Source organism: Adiantum capillus-veneris, chromosome 17 (assembly GCF_014529385.1).
Source record: "Adiantum capillus-veneris isolate H3 chromosome 17, ASM1452938v2, whole genome shotgun sequence".
Classification (NCBI taxonomy): domain Eukaryota; kingdom Viridiplantae; phylum Streptophyta; class Polypodiopsida; order Polypodiales; family Pteridaceae; genus Adiantum; species Adiantum capillus-veneris.
Genome location: NC_140947.1, coordinates 123,428,876 through 123,449,742, shown reverse-complemented (window position 1 = coordinate 123,449,742; position 20,867 = coordinate 123,428,876). Strand labels below are relative to the sequence as shown.

The 20,867-nt window shown below is 40.1% G+C and overlaps 1 non-coding gene across 1 annotated transcript; it reads right to left on the bottom strand.

Annotated features, from left to right (window-relative positions):
* Window positions 1–3,724: 3,724 nt before the first annotated feature.
* Window positions 3,725–3,827, bottom strand: LOC147438007 (U6 spliceosomal RNA). The gene has a single exon (XR_015184988.1). It is a non-coding gene; the product is annotated as a U6 spliceosomal RNA (small nuclear RNA).
* Window positions 3,828–20,867: the final 17,040 nt, after the last annotated feature.

The window sequence follows — 20,867 nt, the reverse complement described above, 5'->3', positions numbered from 1 at the left end:
ACAAAAAAAAATAAAAAAAATCAAACTGTCATAATGTAAAATCTTAAGCTGGAAGAGAAATCTCAGCTTGATGTGGTACTTCACTCACATGTATCGCCTATGGTACTAGAGCCCTAGAGGTTCCCAGTGTGGACGCTTTTTCTTGAAAAGCAAAAAACTCAAGGCATACAAAATAAGCATACACATCAAAATGGAATCACTGTGAAAAGACTTTGGGGAGTCAAAGAAAAAGTAATCAGTTAGGCGATGATTTTGTGAGAAATTTCTTTTATCATAGCTTAACTACAAGGTCTTCTAGGTATAGCCTCTAGTCAACCCTCGAACATGAAATACTTGGCTCTCGCGATTAAACAACTTAATTGACTAGAGAAAATTGAGAAGCTTACCCATGGTATCAATAGTCGATCTTTAGTGCCTTTCGATCGTTAAATTAGCGACCCCAGACTTGTTTAATTTTTTACCTTTACAGTTATTTATGCGTTTGATTATATTGCAATTTAATGTTTATTGCTGACAAATGGTTTAGAATTTTGCTACCAATCAATTTGTCTGCCTAAAACTGCATATGCTTTTTAATTGCTTATGAGAATGCAATTACTGTGCCAATGTTGTTTGATTTTGCAGTGACTGAAGGAGGCTAAGGACATTCATCTCAAAAGCTCTTCCACCTCGACGAACGAGCTTCAACTCAATAGCTTTCGAGGACGGAATCTACATCAGGAAGGCGGACATGTTAATCCTCATGGCTCACGAACACCCTATCACCTACGACGGACGTTGTAACCTACGACGGGTGTTGTATTATCTACTTAGTAGAGTCAGGTATTGGGCTTGTTGTTCTAATAGGAAAAGGGTAAGAGTGATCGCCGATGAGAGGCACACTCTAACTGGAACATTCAAGGGATTAGTTGGCTAAGCATGGGTGTCCAATTGTGAATGGGGCGAGCTCATATAAATATCAACTAAACCTAAAATTCACTCATTCTCTCATTTGTGCAATTGAAGAGTGCTCTTGCTCCATCTCCATCTTCTTCTTCTTCATCTCCTTGTGTGTGTGTGTGTGTGTGTATATGCGTGAGAGAGAGAGAGAGAGTGTGCGATCGAGCATTACGGTGGCACGACGTCGGCGAGGCGGTTGAGTCCGACGTAGCAGCGTCTCCCTCTTCTTCGCAGCGAGGAATCCTCCATGACACGAAGCGTAGAGCGGTGAGTGACACACCAATGCCATCTTTGAGCTTACTAGTCTAAGCTTGTTGTGTGCTTGGAGCCATTTGTGGCTCGCACACAGTGTATCGGCAAGTTCCTTGCATTGACACGTGCGACATATGCGCACAGCTTAACACAAAGAAATAGCAAAATGAGTCTTTCTTGGTTAGCCATGTCATAGTAGTTGATGTGTAAAATTATTCTAAATGGGCAAATAAGTCATAGTAGTCAATTTGTAAGTAGGATAACATGGGTAAATTGCTTGATAAGTTTTTTTTATAAACGTAAAAAACAACATAGAAGATTATGTGAAGCAGATTTATAAAATCAAAATATCAATTTTTTTGTAAAGCGCACGTGCAATCTCTCCATCAAAACAAAGCACTAACCCTATGAGTAATGTTTTCACGTAACCAATTTGTACCGAAAAAACCTCGCCTTCTTGAAAGAGGTATGAATGAAAAAGAAAACACCAGCTACTACTAATTCTTTGTACTAAGAGAACTTGTTAAAATATTAAAAAAAGTAGCTAGTGCATGGTCTAGTGAATGCCGTACAGAAGTATGGTGGGGAGTTGACACAATTTCTTGCCCCATATTCCATTTTCTACTACATAGTCATGGTAATCAAGAACAAGGTAATGAACCCGAATTTCTCTGCGACACTTTGGTATTCAAGTCCTTGACACGGTCATGTAACTTTCTATCTTGTAGTTTTGTATTCAAATCCTTGCCCATAGCTACGCTTAGCATAACCTGCAATCAATGTGCTCCAAGAGACTACATTTTGGATAGGAAGTTGGCTAAGAGCTTTGTGTGCTTTTTCAAGGGTACCAAAGTCGGCATTCATATCGAACAAAGCATTGCCAAGCACAACATGTTTCCCCAACAATCCCAGCCATGGAAACAAGCTTAACCCATACCTCTCGCTGCAGTCTTTGAGTTCATGATCGTCTTCGACGCCATCATACACAAGCTTCTGGGAGGAGGGACAAGTACTCACTCTAAAGCTTCCAATCCATCGTCGCCCTTCTCAGTGCCAAAAAGCCTATGTGTAAGCTGCTATTCTTTGACAATATTGCATGCAGCGCGAGAGCGTGAAGTCATTATTAAAAGCAATCGTGAGATTCTTGGCCGTACGATTTGACAATGACTTGGATCATGCCAAGCGGCCACGTCCCGATAAGGCCTGAATGCCAAAATTTGTTTTGGGCCAAACAAGTAAACACAAGTGTGACTTACCGACCAAAAGTGGGGTGGGTTACCAAGAAAAAAAAGGCCAGTTTTGCCACCACAACACTACCAAGCAATGGTTTGTCCTAGTGATCTCGGTTCACTGGCGCTTGCTTTTGCCTGGGGTGGGAGGCCCAAGACAGCTGCTCATCATCTGCTACTTCCATTTGGCATCGCTGCCATGCCAACTTATCTTATGGCGATAATCTTCATGATTCGGTGAGGCATGGATAACCATGCGTTGGATTCCTCAATGATATGTCGCAGTAGCCTTTTGCCTATATGCAGGGCGTATCCTTATTTGCTTCCACCTTGCGCCCCACCAGCCCCAAGGAGTTGGACATCCCAGATTCATTGGGCTTGTGGCATCTCAAATGATTCTACTCTCCCTCATTCAAAAGCTCACCAGACTCCTGTCTCACTGCATTTGAGAGAGGTGGTGCCTAGGGCTGATGCCGTCAGACGGAGAACACGACCGAGGCATCTCATGGTGGTGCAGAATTGGGATTACCGCTACCGACTCGAGGGAGTTACAATGAGGATATCGAGCTATCTGGAGGTGTCGGTACTTCTTCATCAGGACCAAGGTCGCACACCAGTGGAGCGGCAATTTCAGCGGTCGAAGGAGCACCCTAAAGAACAATGGTATTTACCAACTTCATCCTCGAAGTTGGTGGCTGTCTTATATCTCAGTAATTGAACTGGAAACTACTCGCAAAGCCACAACAAAACTTTGTCTCGAATGGATGGATGCTGTGGCACAAAATCAGCAGCCCTTGTGCTTGACCCACACCGTCGATGATGGAGCAGCAGAAGCCCCTGACCTGATTTCATTAGCCGCTACCCACCAATGTGAAACAGCAACTCACTCACCCGCTCTTCTGAGTATCTGGAAAAAGCAGCATCAATATGCATGCCTTCCACCATGGACCATGGTGGCTCTTGGTGGGTGGGATGTCGAGTATTGGGGTCCTGAGAGAAGTCCCAATGCCCCTCCCTCCATCAAGCAGGACTCTTTGTATGCACCGAAAACCTGCCCTTCCCTTCTTGCGGCCTGTCCTCTGTGGTTTCTTGTCTGTATGTAGCACAGATCCAAAGCTCTTGGGTGTTGAAAGAAACCCCTTGAGGCACAGGGCGAAGGGTCATGTCTGTAATTACAAACTGGCTGCGGGAGAAGGCGACTGGTGCTTTGAAGACCCACACGAGCCATGCGTGAAAGATGGAAAGGACAAAACAGGATCATCACACCTGAGCGGCCTTCCAGAGGCAGAGGCAGGAAACGGAAAAAAAATTTGGACCATTTCTCGATTTGTGCGTGTCATCCTTGCGCAGGGGCCATGCTAATCTTCTCTGTATCGTTCCAATTTTATCAGATGTCCCCGAAGGGACGAAAGCAACAACGTGCCTTCTTTGAGATACAAAGCCTGTAAACCTACATTTGCCTGCCCATGTGGGGCTGTTCTTTCTCCACGTGGCGGACGCACACTTTCCATCAAAGCCGTGAGCAACGCGCCTGGGCTTGCCCTTTAAGCTCACCGGAGACGGAGAGCTTCCTAGGAAAAGCTATGACAGCCCCATCAAAGTTCTAACATGCTACTTATTGGACTTCATCAAGCAACCATCCCCTTGGGACTCAAATGAGCTCTCTCTCCGACTAAGATGCCCCCGTGTGGGTCGACCCTTAGAGGCGAAGTGGTTTCTCTCCTGAATCACCAAGGCTATGTGCCGAGTAGTTGTATGTATAGCCAAGGTGAAGCACGGCATGTGAGAGGACTTGAAGGCAAAACAAAACATGTGACTCCCTCAATGATTTTCGTGTACATACCAGTGACCAGAAAGCAAATAGAGAAGCAAACATGCTCATTTAAACCCAGCCTAAGGAAAAAAAATTTAACACTGGATTGGTAATGGGACACTCTTATTTCCTCTTAACCAAGCAGCTTACCTAGAATCATTCAAAGAATTCAAATTGAGTTTTGAAGTGTTTTGCATCCACGAAGTTCTCTTATGAGCATGGTCACCATGAAACGCATTTCGGCGCGCCTATCATTAGACTTAAACTTTTCGTGGTGAAACACCAGGTTACAAGGGTGGAATGTTTTGGCCCTAAAACGTTTCGCGCTAACACCAATTATGAGCATACGAAAACTTGGCATTTTTTGGGCTATAAATTCCACATTTGACTTTGTGCTTGTTGGCAATGGGTTTTCAAGCTAGCTGTATCAAAAAAATGTGTGCCATTTTTGTCAAATTTTTCATAGTATTAGCAAACGACCATCCTAAAACTCGTCTTAGTTAGGGTTATAGTGCTAAATAGCTTTGAATAGTAGTCTCTGACATGTTTGCATGCTTCTAAGGATCACGGAATGTTTCTATTTCAAGTTATGTCCTTTCTATAAAAACATTCATGTGCAAATTTGTTGACAAATTTTGCAATTTGATTATTTTTTTTAGCATCTTAGATGCAGTATAAACACAATTTTAATTGTGCATATGGATTCCACATCATATAAACATGTTTCCTTGAGTTCAATTGAAGCACTTAATACCCCGTAGAGGGAATGATGCAAGGTTGGGGTTACATGCCGGTTTTACTAGGATCAAGATCATTTTGAGACACTCTTATATTTAGTTCAATGTTGTCCATTTGATAAGGGAAACATAGTAAATGTGTAGGTCACAAAAATTTCATTGAGATTGTTTTATGTGAGCATGTGTTGACAAATCTTCAAGAGATGATAAAGGCCCACATTATGGAAGCCAGGTTTTCATACAAGCAGTTTGAGTATCTTATAATTGTGTCTACCATTAGCATAATATGGAATGTTTTGAACAATTTCACATGAAAAGATGCTTTTATGTCATGTTAGGTTACCAAACTACTGTTAAAAGATAAAACACTCAAGAGACATGGTCTCCTCAAAGGTGGCAGCGGAAGATGCAATGAGGACAAGACCTGGCTCGTGATCCGATGGGTACCTCCACTCCCATCTAGAACACCTGCAATGCCAAACACATGAACTAGGCACACCTGTGGAGAAGAGAGATCACATAGGTAAAATAAGACATGACATCTGAGAATGAGAGAGAGAGAGAGAGAGAGAGAGAGAGAGATCTGGCAAAGCTCTCCATGCTAATAACAATCTACTCTAACAAGTGACCAAGGGTGGTCTGACATAGAACTGACATGCCAATGGATAGATCTGAGGACACACGCAACTGTGACTGCTACTAACACTGCCAATTGCTCCTGCACACGAGACCACTGATACAGCCTCGACATGTGCATCACCTCCAACATGCTCTGAGAGCATATATCTAGATGGGGATATAGATCTCGATCGAGGAAATTGGCTACTGCATGGGTACAAAGCCCGTGAAGGGCTACCCTAAAGTGGTATTGCACCATTGAGATGAACTCCGAGCACCGCTCCTATTGCCCAAGGAAAATATTGGGCTACTCCTCCTTTGCTGACTGTTGGCTGCACCAGAAACACCGGTGAGGGTGCTGCCCAAAAACGTTTGGCTGTCCCTCCTCTATCCGCTGGCTGCCTGGCCTCAAAGGGCTGCCCCCTTGGGTGCCCAATGGAGGGCACCCCTGACTGGCACTAATCTGCAATGTGTAGAAGTAAACGCCCCCTAGCTGCCTATATAGGGCTTATAGCAGCCTGCCCGACCCACTCCTCTAGCCCCACGACCATAATAAATGGCGGAAAATAGGGGAAGGGTGGAAAGTGGCACCATATGTCCATAGGCTCAAGGGGGGAAAATACCTAGGGCACTAGGAGCATGCAAGGACATGGAGCTGAGCCAAAACCCGAGCTAAACATGGCTAGACATGACCTCATATGAGAGAAAAACCTCACACTGGCCAAGCTCAGCCACAAAACAACCCTCACTCCCTAATCTGCTCCTGGGAGATACTGGAGCTACCACCGGACGGGAATATGAACTCTAACACCCCCTCTCAGATGCTGGACGAGAAACGGATCCAAGGAGCTGGAGTGAGCAATCTAAAACTGTAAAGAGAGGGTTTTGTGGATGAGGATATCTGCTACAAACTCTACCGTGGGAAAGTATCCTGCAGCAAATATGATCCAACTGCTACCCTCAAAAGACGCCTGTGAAGTATAATGTTGTCGGCTGAAAGTAAAGCAAGGTCTATCAAGAATCTCCTCAAAGCGAACCGACTCACAAGTCGCACAACCAGCATCTGCAAAAGGTACTGCTGCTGACCGTTCCAAGAGTATGTATACGAACTAAGGGTAAAATGCATAAAAAACTGGTATCCGGATCATTTTCCAACTCTAAAGTACTCCACCCTCAAGAAAAGAGTCAAAAATCTGCACCGCCCGTCATATACCATATGCCAAAAATTACTCCAAGATGCGACGAAAGTCCAAGGAAAGGGAACAATCCGAGACTATTATGGAACTATATGTCTGATGAGATGAGGAACCAAAGAGTTGCACCAACCACCATATAGAATGATGATCTGCAAACTAGAGTTGCACCAACCACCATATAGAATGATGATCATCAGAACTGAGAGTGATATTGTAACTATTTGTTTGGAACACCACACGAGAGAATATCACCCCATTTTCAGAGTGAATCCGAAACAAACATCCAACAGAATGGAAACACACATCAATACTGAGACTGCAGCTAACACGGCAAGATCAAAGGAAGATCGTGCTCCCAAGCTTTGCAAGAGAAGAACAAGGTGTTGTAGAAAGCAACCAAATAGACTGTCAATCCTATCTATTGCACATGGAACCACTAGAATTGAAAAGAATTAGTCCACAGAAACTGACTCCCAAGATGGCTCCATATCCCCCTCGGAAGGAAGAACACTCAAACTATGGATAATTGTCATAACTCTCCAACAGTCTCTTCATGTGTAACTGGATCACCAAGGATAGGTGAATCCAAAAGGAAAAATGATATTGATATCGATATACCTGTGGAACCTAGAACCAAATCTGGGAGAAGCAAGAAGATTGTCTCCCCTCTTTGAAGAATGCCATGGGTAATTGTAATTGGTTCCTAGTCCGAGAGAGACCACTATTCACCTATACAAAAGGTAACATGCCGGTCTAAGGATAAGGGAAGACGAGGCATAGGAACTACTGCTCGGGTGCACTGTGAAGAGAAACCGTCACACCACAAATCCGAAAGACGAGGCAACCACCAAAATGGCTAAGGGAAAACATCCACCAAGATAATAACAGCAATGTGGGCTCAAGCACACCATCCAAAACTGCAAGAAATGGGCAAGGGAAACCTAGGACTGAAAGACACCTTGTGTGGTACTCCGTTGAATGGAGCATCGGTAGTCGAGTGAAGATAATAACCTAGAATCCCCCTCTGAAAGAGAAGTATCCTCAAAAATACGCTCTGAGGTAGCAAGTGGCTGAACCCACGTTGGAATAGAGAAAATATTGACACTGAAAGCTCAAGAGCTAAACCTGAGAACTCCCCCAAAGATAGGAAGTCCCCCTCCCGCTCAATCCTAGGAAAAGAGAATAAGTACCACCAGAAAGAAATCTGAGACAACATGGAGTAGAACTTTTTTTCCTCTGAAAATGAATAGCAAATCCTGAATCTCATGAAACTTGAGACTCACAGAGAATCATACCATCAGTAAACTTGGATTGTGAAGAATAGGAAGACCTGAAAGGTCGTCACCTGAGGATCATGTTTGCCAAAGAAGCTGTCGGGGTCCAAAAAGACCTAGCTACTCATGAAAATGACCCTGAGATCAAACCAAATGCCCGCCATATCTATGCATCTGCCAAGATCAAACCGATTGGTACAATACAATACAATATGCCAAACTGCATACAGACTCGGAATAGCACATATACTGCCACCACTGTTGTAACTTGCTTCCTTGAAATCTTCATCAGAAAACTCTCCTTTGTACTTGTGCTGAAAAGAACATACCCACAACTGAATTGTGCAATCAACATCCGATACACAACATAAATCGAATACTCAAACGAAGAGTGAAGGAACCGGCTCGGGAACTAGGCTGTGAAGAACGCTAGGGCTGATTTGTAACATGCCAGAAAACTGGGCACAAAATTGCAAGGGAAGAACCTGCTATCTGCACACCTGAAGAAGGGCTTCCCCCAAGGTTGGAGCTCTCCAAAGGGATGTATGGAAGAAGCATCCAAATGTTCTTGACTGCGAGAGTAGGAACTAGATGTCCCCACTAGCTGTCGACACCCTGTGCAAAACTGTCTTCCAAAGGACCTCGAAAAATCTGCCATCGATCATCAAGAAAAACTTCCCATAAAGGGTTGTAAACTTGTCCCAAAACTAGTGTAGGTTAGCTGATAAGGATCTAAATTATCCCACAACTGATACTGACAAGCTCACAAGAGGACAAGGAAATGAACAAATCTAAAGGGCCACACTACTACTGGGGAAAGGAGAAAACATGGAGAAAGGAAAGGCCCATACTCCAACATAACCTCCTTGTACTATTTTCTTTGTTGGCTAAGGGTATAACACCACATGCTCCACTTCTACACCTCATACAAGGGAAGTCAAATGATCAAAGAAGAAGTGGTTATGGAGGTAGAAGTCAAAGCCAACTCCAACACATGCACGCGAACATGTACCTGGACTGCTGCATACCGGATAAACAAGAGTCTATTGAAGCTGGAATTGGAACTTCCATCCATAGCTGGAAAATAAATAACCATGGAACATCCCCTGCTTCAGGTCGGGAGGAAATTCCCCTCTGTCATCCATAATCCACAATCTGGAACAAAAGTGCAACTGAATCATCAACCTGCTACCCAAGTGATAGGAAGCTCCATCGACAGTTACAAGAAAGACGTGCATTTGTAAAAGGCAAAGCAAATCCGCCAATCCATCTTCTCGAAGAAAACACAAGGATAGAAATATCCTCCAAAAGGGATGAAGAAGATCATACTGCTGTCCAAACACTTCTCTCTGAAGAAGAAGCCAAAAATGAGTAGCTCCCCCTCTGGATCCAACAACCCATGCTTGCTCTCTTTGCTAGAAAGCACGGTAACATGACTCCATTTGGGATAACTAAGGCAATCTAGCACTGCTACACATCCTGGAGTCTTTATCGAGTTCCCCTCGGTGAAGAGAGGTTGGGATAATCAAGGGTAAAGGGGAGGAATTCGTAGACGAATATCCAAGGCCCCACCATACCCAAAGCTGCCCCAAACTTGGAGACAAAAAAATAATAGCAAGTTTCTTCTCTCTTAATCATGTCCAAGACCACACCGGATCAACCATATCTGAGCACTTAGGTGGTCATAACACCATAGAGCTCTGATACCATGTCAAAGGTGGCAGCAAAAGATGTATTGAGGACAAGATATGGCTCGTGATCCGATGAGTACCTCAACTCCGATCTAGAACACCTGCAATGCCAAACACATGAACAAGGCACACTTGTGGAGAAGAGAGATCATATAGGTATAATGAGACACAACATCTAAGAATAAGAGAGAGAGAGAGAGAGAGAGAGACAAATCTGGGAAATTCTCTCCATACTGATAACAATCTACTCATACAAGTGACCTAGGGTGGTCCGACATAAAACTGACATGCCAATGGATAGACCCGAGGACACACACAACTGCGACTGCTACTAACACTGCCGATTGCTCTTGCACACGAGACCACTGATATGGCCTCGACATGTGCATCACCTCCAACATGCTCAGAGAGCATAAATTTGGTGCATCTCCTCCAGGCTAGATCTAGATGTGGATCTAGATCTCGATTGAGGAAACTGGCTACTACATGGACACAAAGCCTGTGAAGGGCTGCCCTAAAGTGGTATTGCACTGTTGAGATGAACGTTGAGCACCACTCTTACAGCCCAAGGAAAACGTTGGGCTGCTCCTCCTTTGCTAACTTCCGGCTGCACCAAAAACACCGGTGAGGGTACTGCCTGGCCTCTAAGGGCTACCCCCTTGGGTGCCCAATGGAGGGTGCCCCTAACTGGGACTGATCTGCAATGTGTAGAAGTAAACACCCCCTCGCTGCCTATATAGGGCTTACAATAGCTTGCCCGACCCACTCCTCCAGCCCCATGACCATAATAAATGGGGGAAAATAGGGGAAGGGTGGAAAGTGGCACCATATGTCCATAGGGTCAAGGGGGAAAAATACCTAGGGCACTAGGAGCATGCAAGGACATGGAACTGAGCCAAAACCCGAGCTAAACATGGCTAGACATGACATGATATGAGAGAACAACCTCACACTGGCCGGACTCAACCACAAAATAGCCCTCACTCCCTAATCTTCTCCTCAGAGATACCGGAGCTACCACCATACGGGAATATGAACTCTTATAGGTTTATATGCTTTAAGTAGACCACAAGGGCCTACTTGGTTGAGAATAAACATGATCACCAATAAGACTAAGGTGGTTACAGAGACTGAGTACGAACCATTGCAAGTTGGATCCATTCTATGAGAGAGAGAGAGAGAGAGAGAGAGAGAGAGAGAGAGAGAGAGAGAGAGAGAGAGACTATTGAACCAACCAACCTTGGCAATGAATTGATCGATTGATAAATTTACAATGGAGACACTAGTTTGCATATATAGTCACCTAGCACTAGTTTGGTACGAAAAAGGACACTTAGCGAGTGTCCTTTTTTTATGATTTTAAATAAAATGGTACATGGAATCTAGAAAACATGTCAAGGAATTCTTTTGCAAGCTTATAAATTTTTAGCAAAAATATGCATAAAAATTATAATCCCTCACTTTTTTACACAATCACTTTTGTACACAACTTCAAGTAACTACACTCATGAAAAGCACCTGCACAAAATTGCAGTCGATGTTTCACTTAAAGTTGTACACTCTAAGAAAAAATGAGCAAGGTGCATACAATAATCCATGGTAACTACTTATATATGTGCTTGGCATTTTTGCAACTGCTATGTAAAAAAACAATTCTTTGTAACTAAAATTAAATATAGAAATTTGTGTGAGTCAAATATGAAAACATTTGTGAATTTTATTACTGACCACATAAAACATTTGGTTCATCTAAATTTTCAATGTCTTATGTTGCATATATACTAGATCTACAAATCTATTACTTAAGGAAATGCTACTTGATGGCTATGCAAGCCACATTTGCTTTATGTCGTATGAGATTGGGCACCCTCTTGTTGTATGTGGTTAATTACAATTGGGATAGCTAGAATGGTTAATTATTGTGTTGTCTTTTTATTTTTACTAATGGTGAGTTGATGCTGTGTTTTCTTGACGGGCCTGACGGGAAAAAGAAAAAACCCGGTGGGCTAAATTGTATATAGCAAAACCTCTTCTAACTTTGGGATTTTGACTAGGAAAATCCTTGGGGAGTGCATCCGAGTGTCGGGTACATTAATTTCCTTGTGAATTGACCTAAGGTTATAGAGTCATAGGTCCCTTTTTTTGGATTGAACATGACTCTTAATACGGTACAACTTCTAAAAATATAAAAATCCTTCACCGAGAAAAAAGGTATGAAGCTAGAACAATTGAAAATTTGGAGAGTCGTGGTCATTTTGCAACGAAGCCATTGGTCCATAAAAGGACCGAAGTTGGTTTTAGAAGATGAGAATAACTAAATAACGAGTTGATAGTCAAGGATCAGATGCCCTATACTACTGTATTGGATATATAAAGATCCTTGAAGTTTTTCATTTTATACCACCATAGGATTGAACTGATATACATTTTCACTGCACAATGAGAGATATAATCCTTAATTGGGTAAAAATAGCTTTTATATATTGAATTGGATGCATAAGGGGGTTACAAACCTTGATTGGGTACAAGTAGTCCTCAGTTGTGTAATTGTATTGAAGATTTCATTGCCTTGTTTTATGTATTGGTTTATATAGAGAGTGCATTATGTAATATGAAATATTGTTAGTGCATAATATAGCCAATCAGAGATATTATTACTTTAGTTTGTGTTTGCAAATGATTATCATTGTTTCAATGTAGAAGTTGATTATTCTTTGTAGCCTGTGAAAATAGATGTGTGTTATTGTTAGCAAATCGCAGAGGATGTATAGCTGATCCTCATATTTATATTTGCATTGACAAATTAATAACATTGTTGTATGCATAATGCCAAGTAAAGAGTGCATTGCAATGTGTTCGATATGTGGATTGACAAGAGTGCATTGTAAATCGCATACTATGTAGATTTGATTGCTTTCTTAGTGATCGTTTTTCTAATATATATTGAAAAGAAGAGAAAGTGTTTTTAAAACTAAACATCTAGTTCTTATGCTTTCAGTATTAAATTGAAAGCAATGGAGCAAAAAATGTTGGCACAAGTGGTACGAAGAAGGCAAAGAATAAAAAAGCCCCTGGAAAAGAGTGGGATTATGCTCACAACATACGTAGTCGATATACGGAGTGGCAATGTAAATTTTGCTACCATAAAATCTAGCGGTGCCCCACATATTAGGGATCATTTTTTGGGTAGCTCTACCAAGAATTGTAATCATCCTCAAGCACCTGCAATTGCAAAGCTTTTCAGAGAAGAGCCCACCTGAAAGAGTGACAAGAGACAGCGGGTACGCAAATCTGTTATGGATGCATGTCAAGAGCAGACAGAGTCAAATATCAACTCTCATAATCATGTGATGATACCAAATAACCTTGTAGAATAGCCTATGCAAAGAGAGTAAATGCCAAGCAGTGTTCCTTTTAAGTGACATCATTGCATCAAAGCTTTCAAATGCATTTGCTAGAAGAAGCACAAACTACACTCGCCAAAGCAATATTTTTCAATGGGAGTGCTCTTGTCATGGTAGACAACAATCATTGGAAACATGCATGGAAGAAAATTAGTGCTCATTCGGCCCAGGATTTTCAGCCCCTTTGTATCACACGATACGAAATGACCTCTTGGACAAATGTTGCATCGAAGTTAAAGAACATGTTTCCAAAATAATGCGTGGGAATATATCATTTTTAGGATGCACAACTGTGAGTGATGGTTGGTCTAATGTTCAAAGAAACACACTGATCAATGTGATGCAGGTTTGTCCAAGGGGAGAAATGTTCAGAAAAACAGTTGACAAATCTAGTGCAATTTAAAGTGGCAAATATATCTCTGAGATCTTGATTAAAGAAATCAGTGTTGGAAATGTCGTTCAAGTAGTCATGGACAATGCAAAGAACTGTAAAAATGCTAGCGAATTAATAAAAAAGCGCTTTTCACACATTTTGGCCAATGGTTGCAATACCCACAATTTAAACTTGGTACTAAAGGATTGGTTTACTAGGAAGAGGAAACCACATGGTTCACCAAAGTAATTGACATAGCACGACAAGTTGTGAAGTTCATCTTGAAATGACAAAGAGTGCTCAATTTGTACAGGATGCGCATGTTAGTTATGTTAAAGTTATGTAGGCTGTGATTGACACTTTCAACTGCGCGTCCTTTGATGAATGGTAGCTTGAGCATACCTAAAAAATGAAAGATAAAATTACATGCTTACGTGGATCTATAAAGAAGCCTGCTTGGTGGAGAAGTGTAATGGGTGCATACCATGTAATGATGCCCATTATGTTCACGATTTGTATCCTTGATCAGAAGGCGCTAAATATGGGTAAAGTGTGGATGACCTTGTGGGCAATCCAACAAAGTCTCGAAAATTGTGAGGAGTTAAAAGAGTTTGTATTAGATAAAGAGTGGTGACTACCATTCTCTGCTGCAAAATAACAAATAATTTTGGCCAAGAATTTTCATGCAAGATGGAAGAGCGCTCATAGTCCACTCATAGTGTAGCTTAAATGCTCGATCCAGAGTATTGGAATTTAGATCTGATGTCCAATACGTTCTACTCCAATGTTCAAGATTGAATTGATTGCATATGAGGACATTTAGACTAAAAGAAGGCCCCTTTGAAAACGATTTTGTAATGTCAATGGCAAAAGAGAAACCTACATAGAAGTGGTGGATGATGAACGGTGGAGACCATTACTCAACCTTACACCCTCTTATAATGAAAGTACTGGCGCAATGTGCAATAAAATCATGCTCGGAGAGAAACTGAAGTATGTGCAAGTGTGTTCATAGCAAGATTCAAAAGATTCTTGGCAGATAGAGTGGAAAAGTTAGTGTATATGTTTTGCAATGGAAAGATATTGCATCACATCAAAAGTGTTGGCTACGAAGAGGAAATGCCAGTCTAGGTGTATGATTATCAAAATGAAGACGAAGAAGAGTTCAATGTCGGTGTATCTCAATGCACTATATAGACGAAATCGTGACAATAGATGTGGAAGTTGAATTACAAGAAAACCCACAATACTCAAACTCAGAACAAGATAACAACTTCACATATTCAACATAGCTTGAGAGTAGAATGAAGATTGCAATTTTTTAAATTCAACAGCTTGTATTTAATGTGTTCTGATTGTATACAATGCTCCATAGCAGCGAAATTACAATATCTGCTACTATCAATGGTTGTGTTCAGAACCTGCATCTTTATTACTATATAGATTTTTCACTAGGGATCTCTTGGAGAGCTTGCTTGAATTTATACTCATTTGCCATGCCAAACATATAATATATCCCTTGTGGAATATATTGTGAACAAATTACCAATCGGCTATTGTTGTACCAAGTAGTCTTAACTCCACAAACTAGTGCATGTGAGAGGACTCAAAGGCAAAACAAAACATGTGACTCCCTCAATGATTTTTGTGTACATACCAGTGACCCAAAAGCAAATAGAGAAGCAAACATGCTCATTCAAACCCGGCCTAAGGAAAAAAATTTAACACTGGATTGGTAATGGGACACTCTTATTTCCTCTTAACCAAGCAACAATCTAGAATCATTCAAAGAATTCAAATTGAGTTTTTTGCATTCATGAATGTCTCTTATGAGCATGGTCACCATGAAATGCATTTCGACGAGTCTATCATCACACTTAAATGTTTCGTGGGGTGAAACACCAGGTTACAAGGGTGAAATGTTTTGGCCATAAAACGTTTTGCGCTAACACCTATTATGAGCATATGGGCTATAAATTCCACCTTTAACTTTGTGCTTGGCAATGATTCTTCAAGCTAATTGTATCAAAAGCATGCGTCATTTTTGTCAATTTTTCATAGTATTAAAAAATGACCATCGTAACACTCTTACCAAACTATTCTTAAAAGATAAAATACTCAAAAGACATGGTTTATATGCTTTATGTAGACCACAAGGGCCTACTTTGGTTGAGAATAATCCTGATCGCACCAATAGGACTAAGGTAATTACAGAGACTGAGTATGAACCATTGCAATTGGGCTCCATCCTATATATATATATATATATATATATATATATATATATATATATATATATATATATATATATATATATATATATATATAGAGAGAGAGAGAGAGAGAGAGAGAGAGAGAGAGATGTGGCATCAATAAGCAATATCAAATATTAAATACCAAACTCCACAAGAGGTGACGTGGAGTTTGGGGCTACAATGGTTAGGCCATTGATTTCATGATTCTTCTCTCTCTCTCTCTCTCTCTCTCTCTCTCTCTCTCTCTCATTTTGAAAATAGTCCTACGGGTTTACCTTGTCCATACTTTCCCTCGCACTGTCTCAATCTCTCACCTGCTTGCTGCTAGTCACCTTTCCATGCATTTCACGCCTAGCTTAGCTTAAGTTAACACAAAAAAAACTTATTGAAGTTATGGTCGGCCGCCCAGTGAGCACTAAAGCCACCCATTTTAAGCACCAATTCACCCCCCCTCTCAACTCCTTGGTCTGCATAAAAAACAAACAATAAAGAAAGTGAACCAAAGACCTCCTTGGTTGCACAACATCAAAGCCCTTAGCTGCTCATAGGGAAACTTAGCTGTCCACTTCACAAGTTTTGAAAAATTATTTTTTTGCGGCTCATATCGAAAACATATGAAAGAGCTTGTGTTCACCGTGGTTTACAAAAAAAAACCAAAGGCAGTAGTATATCGTCGCATTGAGCTAGCCATCACCAGGTTCCCATAGCCGAAAGTTTGATCGTATTCTTGATTGCCATTGCGATTGGGAACACGGGAGATTAGACGCCCAGAATTCAATTTACTTGCATCCGACTTGTTCAACTGATCCCCGCTTTTGACCTTGCCTTTGTGCTGCACATTTGGACTGGACGACATCACGGACCGTCTAGCTAAGTATGAATTATTTAGTTATTTCCTTTATTTTCTCATTGATTTTTCATACCGATCATATATATTTCTATATAGCATAAAAAATTTTAAAAACAAAAAAAGATATTTCTTTTTAATAAAAAAAGGCATGCAATCATGGCCGATCTTTCACAACCACCCACTGTTGCTAAACAGCTTGCAAACTTGCATAAATCACCTGCATATGAACACATGCGAAGGGAAGAATTAGAAGATAAGCTGCTGCACGCTACCACACCGAATCTACACCTGCCCTAATAAAAATATATTAGCAGAAAAGCTTTCACATTAAAAGATTTTGATGGCACTAAAGATGTCAGCACAATACTCGCATGTATATATTTGGGTTAGCACTACAAATTGGTGTTGAAGTGGAAATTTTTGAACCCGACTCAACGTCAAAGGCCATTAATCTGACACTCAATGCAGAGAAAATAAAGGCAGACATCAACTTCACGTTTTACTAATACTAACCGTAACAATGAAATTTCTTCCTCTCCTAACTTTTACAGGAACAAAGACGAGTGTCATACCTTCATTAAGAGACACAGATTTGATAACTCTGATACCTCTTCTCAACCTCATGCAAGAACAACAATCACATGCAGCAGAGGGGCAACCAAAATCCTTCCAACAATCAAGGTCCTAGTCAAGCTTCCAACGGTAATAAAAAGGTGAAATGTTCCAAATGCTTCTAGTTTGGTCATTATGTAGATAAGTGTCCCCTACTAAGAGCAATGGTCATTCCAATGGCCAATCTAATGTAGTCGCATGCAACCACAACTAGAGACCATTCAACCAGAACCACTCAAATGATGCACAAATTAACCTCATCAAAGATGCTAATCTCGACGAGAATGAAGTTGAGGTCAATTCTGGTGAGGGCTATGATCCTAAACATGATGCCAATGATGATCATTCTCCCAGATATTTCTATATCTTCACATACTCTTCTCAAAGTGAAAGGCACAATTAAAGATGAAGATATCACAATTCTTTTAGATGATGGTAGTAGCCATGACTTCTTTTCTACACAATTGGCACAATAAATTTCTCTTTCACAACTCTCTTCACCTCACAAAGTCAAAACTCTTTTTAATAATCAACATTTTAACTATAAAACTCAAGTCACTGCTGAAGTTTGCATTGGTGAATTTTCTCATACACGTACATTTATAGTTGCATCTTTGCATGGTATTGAACTGATTTTGGGGATGCCTTTTTGACATGAATTTAACCCACCAAACAATTACAAAACATGAACTTTAACTCTCACTCATGAAAACAGAACCTATTCCATCCAAGAGACCCTAGAAAATAAAAAATTCCCACTACTCTCTCGTACTCAAGCTAAACGAGCAGTTCAAAAGAAAGGAAAAACAAATCTAATGCATGTAAACCAACTTTGTGCTCAAACCAAAACTCCTCAAGACTCTTCACATAATGAATTTCTCTCACAATTTAAACATGTTTCATGCATAATCTTCCGCCTAGAACACCACAATCATGACTTAAAGACCATAAATTTGATATTATTCCGGGCAGTGAACCTCCTTGTAGATCACCATACCGTTAAACCCAACCGCACACAGAGAAGTACAAAATCATATCACAAACTTACTTGACTAAGGCCTTATTAGACCTATTAGTTCACCATATGGAGCTCCATTACTTATTGTTAAGAAATATAATGGAAAATTTTGTATGTGTATTGACTACAAGTCTCTAAAAAAGTTCACCATTAAGAATAGATTTCCTTTTCCTAGAGTGGATGATTTGTTGGAAAAACTCAAAGGGGCAAACATTTTTAACAAAATAGACCTTCAATTGGGGTATCACCAAGTTAAAATGTTTGAAGAAGATGTCTATAAAATTGCATCTAGAATACAAATATGACACTATCAATTTCTTGTCATGCCATTTGGTCTGACAAATGCACTAGCTACCTTCGCTTGTATGATGAACTGTATTTTCATTAACCATCAAGATTTTGTTATTGTATTTTTTAATGATATTCTTATGTTTAACAAATTTGTGCAAGAACATAGGGAGCATTTAACACGTGTCTTTGACCTTCTATCTCACAGAACCACCTATACTTGAATCCTAAAAAGAGTTCATTTTTCCAATCGGAAATAGAATATTTGGGACATATTGTATTGGGTAAGGGAATACATGTAGACCTCAAAAAGATTGAAGCTATACAATCATGGTCTACACCCAAAAACCTATATGAGCGACATTCTTTCATTGGTCTATGCAGTTATTATACGAAGTTTTTTTATAAGTTTGCTTACAAATTTCACTATTTGACTCTCTTGTTAAAGAAAAACACTCCATATGTATGGATTCACTTACAAGAAAGCTCATTCACTGCACTAAAAAATGCTCTGACTAATGCACCTGTCTTACCTTTGCTTGATTTTGATCGACCATTCTTTGAAGTAGTCCCTGATGCTAGTGGAAAAGGTATCGCTGCAGTTCTTATGCAAGATAACCATCCACTTGCATTTGAAAGTCATAAATTTAACCCGTCTGATCTAAATTTAGTACTTATGACAAAGAGTTGATTGCTTAGTGCATGCTTTGAAAATTTGGAAGCACTATTTAATGGGTGTTGACTTGATAATTAAAACGGATCAACAAAGTACACTTATTATGTCAACCCTTAATAGATGATAGACATATTACGTGGCCTACTTTTATTCAAATTTTTCAACCCAACATTTAGTAGTACCAACCTGATAAAGAAAATATTGTGGCTGATACTTTGAGTCAAAGACTCTCTCTTAATAATCTATCAATTATTATGGGAACTTCTTTTGATTCTATGCCTGATACTTATGCACAAGATGATGACTTTAAAACCACATCGTTGCATATACTTGAAAATTTACACGCATTTCTTGAATACACCATACAAGAAAATTTGCTTTACCTGAAACAAAAATTGTGTGTCACAAAACCATTTTGTATTTTACTCATTGCAAAATTACATAAACCACCTTATGTTGGACATAGAGGTTTTGCTACTACTTTTCAAAACTTATATCGTGTTTTTTATTGGTCTTCTAGGGAAATTGATTTAAAACAATATGTTTCATCTTATCTAGTTTTCCAAAAGATTAAAGTAGCAACATGTAAGAACTTAGGTTTGTTACACCCTCTCGTCATTCTTGAATGATCTTGGGAACTCATTTCTATGGACTTTGTTACTGGTTTCCCACTCACTCCTAACAAACATGATATGATTTGGATTGTTATTGATCATTTTTCTAAGAAACCATACTTTATTCCATGCAAGGAAACCCTCACTGAACATAAAGCTGCAGTTCTCTTTTTACAAGCTATTATCACTTACCATGATTTGCCAAAAGTAGTCATATCCAATAGAGATTCCAAAATTTGTAGTGCTTTTTGGACTACAGCTTTTGGAAATCCTGGCACTACACTTGATTTCACTTATGCATTTCATCTTGAGCCTAATGGTTAAACAAAAGTGACTAATCGTACTATTATTGATTTATTGAAAGCTTATGCGTATTCTCAACCCAAGAAGTTGTATGATTACCAATATATTTTACAGTTGGCTTATAATAACACCACTCACTCTGCTATAAGTAAGTCTCCATTTGAAATTGTGTATGGTCATTCTCTTCCTACTCTTTCTTCAAGAGTGTTCTAATATTGTGCCTGTTGTTGCTGATACTTTCACTGTAATTTTTCATGATATTTATGAAAGAGTACACTCTGCTATTAAGCATTCATAGAATTGTACACTGAGAATGTTAATAAGCACCGCAAAAGCACATGAATTTAAGAAATTTCACGTGATCAATGATTGTGATCAGATGATTATTAAATCCCTAGTTAAGCCAACATGATATATAAAGGGGGCAACCAAGGAGGACATATACTTTTGGAAAATGATAGCCATATAACTTCTAAGCATGGTGCCCTTTCAAGAGCCGGCATGTCCCAACATGTGTGGGCTAAAACGTTGTAGGCTGCTTTTTTTATCTATGAGGCAAGCACCTCTTTGTAAATTTGGAGTATGTATGCTTATTTCTTGAAGGCCTTTGGTATTATACTAGAAGAAAATCATGTAGGCACCTATTATCAGGAAGATGTAGATGGTGGAACTATGCTAGAATCACTATAGTTGCAAAAAACTTATTTAGCTATGTATGGGAAAAA